The sequence below is a fragment of the Pseudoliparis swirei genome, chromosome 18 (genome assembly GCF_029220125.1).
Source record: "Pseudoliparis swirei isolate HS2019 ecotype Mariana Trench chromosome 18, NWPU_hadal_v1, whole genome shotgun sequence".
Classification (NCBI taxonomy): domain Eukaryota; kingdom Metazoa; phylum Chordata; class Actinopteri; order Perciformes; family Liparidae; genus Pseudoliparis; species Pseudoliparis swirei.
Window position 1 is genome coordinate 8,385,654 of NC_079405.1, and position 6,065 is coordinate 8,391,718.

The following is a 6,065-nucleotide window of genomic DNA, read 5'->3' on the forward strand; positions in this document are numbered from 1 at the left end:
CAATTCGTTTTGAGTTTCCAATGTTGGGTTGCTTGCATTAATGATTTCAAGTTGGTTGATTTGTTGTTCCAACTCAGCTTCTTCTTTTTTTTCTTTCTTTTTTTTGTAGACGGAAAATGAAATGATTATTCCTCTTAAAACTGCTTTCCCTGTTTCCCATAGAAGGGTCGGTGATGACTCTGGGGAATCATTTATTTCTAGGAAGGATGCCCACTCTTTTTTAATCAGACTGTCAAACTGAGGGTCTTTGAGAAGAGACGTATTGAAACGCCATCTAGTGATTGGTTTATGTATGTTAATTCTATTCCATGTAAATGTTACGGGAGCATGGTCGCTGATAATTATAGGGTGAATCTTTGAGTCTGAAATATCCGATATAATTGAATTGCTGTTAAGGAAGAAGTCAATGCGTGAGTATGAACGGTGAACCGGAGAGAAGAATGAGTATTCTCTTGCGTTGGGGTTCTGTAATCGCCAACTATCGCCAAGACCACAATCCCTCATGAACTGTTTTATTGTTTCTGTGGATTGCCAGGTACGTTTATTATTTGTAATATTAGATCGGTCTACTGATGGGTCTATAACTGTATTAAAATCGCCTCCCATTATGACTGGACAGTTGCAAATGTTTGAGAGAGATGAAAAAAAATTATGAAAAAAGGATGGATCATCAGAGTTTGGGCCATAAACATTACAGATTGTGACTGGACTATTGTTGACCAGTGGCGGGCCGTCAGGGCCAGCAAGGCCTTCTCTGCTGGCCTAAACATCATCAGAATATATATTTTTTTCTAAATATATTTTCCCACAAATATGTATTCAATTATTCCCCAGAGTAAGAGTTATTCTCTTAATTTCATAGCGTTCCTCTTGGTTGCGCTGCTGCCAGCGCCAGGTTGAGATTTGGAGGGCTGGTCTTTATGTTAGATCTTTTATCCAATCATATTCAGCCATCGTGTGTTGCCAGGGGGCTAAAATCTGCCCTTAGGCCTTCAGAATCAACATTGCGGGCGCTGGTAGCTTCAAGTGAATGGGAATGACAATGTTGTGTCAACCAATCAGCTTTAGAGTTGGCTCCTCTAGGCCTTCTAGAAGGCCCGAACCAGCACAGGAGCCAGCTAGCAGGCGGAGTGCTGCACGTCTTTTGATTGGATTACCAATATTGAGAGGCGGGGCCTATGGGCAGGTAAATGCAGAACCTCAGAACTAGGAAACTGAATTTGATAGACTGTACAACAGAGTCATTGAAGTCTTCTTGAGGAAAGAAAGAAGGATGGATTTTGTGTTCAAATAATCAGTCTTTGGTGAGTAGGCATACAATGCATTCTATTTTTTATTCAATGTGTATGTATGTTTGGCACAAAATAAAATGGCAAATAGCCTATGTTGCAAATTATTTGTTTTCTTTCTTTAATTTTCAGTTAATAGTTATGTGTCTTTATCATCACGGTGAAACTGCTTTGGGTGCGACAATGCCCTGTTTAGTGAACAAACTAGTGCAAGTGACTTTTTTTCTTCTTTTTCTCCGTCCCGATGCGCGCATTCTGCAGCGCGCGAGACGGAGAGCCAAGAGAAATGACATGCTGTTGTGTAGATACGATCAACATCAGACGGCTGTTTAGTTTAATAAATGAACAAAGACGTGCTATAGAGAAAATGACGGGGGCGGGCCAATTTTTTTTAATGTCATGCGATCTACCAATACTACGCCGCGATCGACGTATTGAGCAGCCCTGGTCTAGAGCCATGGCATCATAATGATAGTAATAAGAGGTGGATTAATTCGGGTGGGACTGTGTAGGACCTCACTGAAGGCCCAGGCCCCAGGCCCACGGCCCGCCACTGTTGTTGACGGATATGTTAATAATGATAAACCGGCCTTCTGGGTCAGTGATGGTGGAGTTGTGGATAAAGGAAACTGTCTTGTTAATTAAAATACAGACTCCTCTTTGTTTTGTGTTGTAGTGAGCTGAAAATGAATGAGTGAATTGTGTTGATTTAAATTTGTTGTGACCTGATTCTGAGAGATGTGTTTCTTGTATTAAGCATATATCTGCTTTCAGCTGAGCCAGATGATTTAAAACTTTAATTTGTTTTGCTTTAGAACCAACTCCATGGACATTCCAGGTTAAGAATTTGAGAGAAGACATGTTAATTGAAATACTATAGACTGAGTGTTAATGTTGGTGTGTGTGTGTGTGTGTGTGTGTGTTGATGTGTAAATGACACAGCAGTATGAGCAGACATTGAATCAGGGAAGAACAAACATATACAAAACAAAAAAACATAGGAACGTAAAGACAACAAAGTAAGTAACATATTACACATAACAGAAATACAAGGCAATGTGTGAACCAGATCGGGGTTCATACTGTCAGGTACAGTACGACATGGGTGCAATACTAAATAATAAAATAATCGAAACAGTGAAATGCAAAGAAAAGAGGGGGGCATATCGAGATTACGATGGGGAGTTTTGTGTATGTATGCGGATACGTAGGGACAGGAGAGAGAGAGAGAGAGCGAGAGCGAGAGAGAAAACGGGGGTCTAGAAGAGCGAGGGGGTTACGTCCTTATCGCGGTATAATTGTCCATCTATGTATAGTCTGTCCAGTGATATTATTGCTTTCTTTCCTTTTTTCATCATGTTTTTGCGGATTGGAAATAAAACTTGCAGAGTGTTTGACCAAAGTGTCATGAAGGTTGTGTAGCATTGAGAGTCTCACAGAGCAAACGCACGTACCTTCTGTCCGAGAACGCCGTTGACCACAGCACACCCGCTCGTCTTCATTTGGGCCGCGTAGTTTGGCCTCTGCTCCTTCATGAACAACATGAAGGCGTTGGGCGGCTTCTTCACGTACAGCCCCTCATGGTTAGCGAAAAATAAATATTATTAATATTATGGCAATATTTGAATTTTATTTTAAGCAAATCTGAAACTTTCTTGAAAAAGATTACACTGCAGCCTTGTTAATGGTGACCTCTGCTAGGCCCATGACTGCAGTGTACCTTTTTTCAAGAAAGTTACAGATTTGCTTTAAATATAGTGTGCATTTTCTACCTGTGAGGCGAGACTACTGACTACTTGGATCCTGCTAAGTGTCTTCTTTAAATTAGTTTATCTGCTGAGTTACTGTTGTATTTGTTGTTTGGAGCTGCTGGATTGTTGGTCTGTACTGTTTTAGGATTTGTTTTGGGAGAGAGGTGTGTCCTGATTACTGACACCTGAATCTTCACTGATTGGATGAGCGCTCATCACCTGGTTTCAATTGAGTGTCATTTGAATACCAACGAGCAAGGGGTGGTGTCAACGCGGCTGGAGGTAATTGGCACCAACTTGGGCTCATAACCGGATCGGGTCTTTAGCGTCAGCTGTAGCGTCTTCCGTTGGAGTCAAGACTCGGAGGACAAAGACATAGGAGTCTACGTGGGTGGCTGTGTATTCCACCATTTTGTGAATATGTGTGTATTTTCCATACCTGTGCGTATTTCAACTCGTAGTTACTATAGGACTCGTTCATTGATGTACCGGAACCCCTCCTCGGTTATCCTTCCTACCCGTTCTACTCACACCCAGCACCTTGTCACGGGAGGCCTCTGGAACTGTCAGTCAGCCAACCGCAAGGCCGGTTTCATCTCTGGCTTTGCCATGGAGCAGTCACTTGACTTCCTGCCTCTCACTGAGACCTGGATCACAGCAGACAACACGTCTACCCCGGCTGCTCTCTCCTCTGCCTACTCCTTCAGCCACACACCCAGACGCTCTGGTCGGGGTGGAGGTACAGGTTTACTCATCTCACCCAAATGGTGTTTCTCTCCCTACTCTCTTCCACTCTTTATCCCACTGACTTTTGAGTTTCATGCTGTGACGGTTACTCATCCGGTTCAACTACACATTGTTGTTCAATACCGTCCCCCTGGTTCTTTGGGAGATTTCTTGGAAGAGCTAGACGCCCTCCTGTCGAACTTCTCGGAACACGGCCCCCCGCTCATCCTTCTGGGTGAATTTAACATCCAGACAGAGAAGTCATGTGATCTCTTACTCTTACTGTCTTCCTTTGACCTCTCACTCAGTCCCTCCCCTCCCACTCACAAAGCCGGCAACGGCCTTGACTACATTTTCACTAGAAACTGCTCTACCTCCAACCTCACTGTAACTCCTCTCCATGTCTCTGACCACTTCTTCATCTCTTACTCTCTCTCGCTCTATGGTACTGACAACCCACCCATATCTACAGACTCTGCACCTGTACGGCGCAACATTCGCACCCTCTGTCCCTCCTCCCTGGCCTCCTCTGTCCTATCTGCTCTCCCCTCAACTGGCTCCTTCTCACTCATGCAGCCTAACTCTGCCACAGACACTCTCCTCTCTTCCCTGTCTTCAACTCTTGATTCTCTTTGTCCTTTTAAGACACGACCGGTTCGGAAATCCTCCCCGGCTCCGTGGTTGTCGGACTCGGTGCACGCCGAGAGAGCCACCCTGCGAGCGACGGAAAGAAAATGGTGAAAAACGAATCAAGCGCAAGACTTGCTCTTCTATCAATCTCTTCTCTCCTCCTTCTCTTCCTCTATATCTGCAGCCAAAAGCTTGTTATACCTGACCAAAATTCAGTCTTCCTTCTCTAACCCCAAAAAACTCTTCTCTATCTTTTCCAACCTCCTTGAGCCCCCCTGTCCCCCTCCTCCTTCCACCCTTTTGCCGAGCCACTTTGTCGACTACTTTACAAACAAGATAGACGACATACGCTCCTCCTTTACTAATCCATCTTCTATCACCTCACCAACACTAACTTCTTCATCCCCCTCTCTTTCCTCTTTCACCCCCCTGTCTCTCAATCAAGTTCTTAGCTTGGTGACCTCCGCCCGACCGACCACCTGCGCCTTGACCCGTCCGTCTCCCATTCTCCAGGCTATTGCTCCTGACCTTCCTCACCCATCTTATTAACAGCTCCTCTCAACTGGCTGTTTCCTAACTCTCTGAAGGAGGCGAGTCAACCTCTCCTGAAGAAACCCACGCTTGACCCGTCTGAAGTCAGCAACTACAGACCGGTCTCTCTTCTTCCTTTTCTCTCCAAAACTCTGGAGCGAGCTATCTTGAGCCAAGTGTCCTCCTATCTCCACAGTAACAGCCTTCTTGACCCTCACCAGTCTGGATTCAAGGCCGGCCACTCGACAGAGACTGCCCTCCTTGCTGTCTCTGAGCAGCTTCACACTGCTAGAGCAGCCTCTCTCTCTCCTCTGTCCTTATCCTTCTAGACCTTTCTGCAGCATTTGACACCGTGAACCACCAGATCCTTATCTCTTCTCTTCAGGAACTGGGGATCTCAGGCACTGCACTCGCGCTTTTCTCTTCCTACCTTAACGACCGCACTTACTGGTAACTTGGAGAGGATCTGTGTCTGATCCTTGTCCTCTCACTACTGGGGTTCCTCAAGGCTCCGTCCTGGGTCCCCTGCTCTTCTCTCTGTAGACAAATTCTCTCGGCTCTGTCATTCGTTCGCATGGCTTCTCCTACCATAGCTATGCTGATGACACCCAACTGATCTTCTCGTTTCCACCGGCGAAACACGGGTGGCGGCGAATCTCTGCCTGTCTGACCGACATCTCTCAGTGGATGTCTGCTCACCACCTGAAGATCAACCCTGACAAGACCGAGCTACTATTCCTTCCAGGGAAAGGCTCCCCCACCCATGACCTGACTACCACCTTCAACAGCTCAGTGTTGGCCCCGCCCCTGACTGCCAGGAACCTCGGGTGACACTAGACAGTCAACTCTCCCTGACGGCCAACATCGCTGCGACGACGCGTTCCTGTAGGTACATGCTGCACAACATCAGGAGAATACGGCCTCTTCTTACTCAGAAGGCGGCACAGGTTCTGGTCCAGGCTCTGGTCATTTCACGCCTCGACTACTGCAACTCCCTCCTGGCTGGTCTACCTGCTAAGGCCATCCGACCTCTGCAGCTCATCCAGAATGCAGCAGCTCGACTGGTCTTCAGCCTCCCGAAGTTCACCCACACCACTCCTTCGATCTCTTCACTGGTTACTGGTGGCTGCCCGCATCC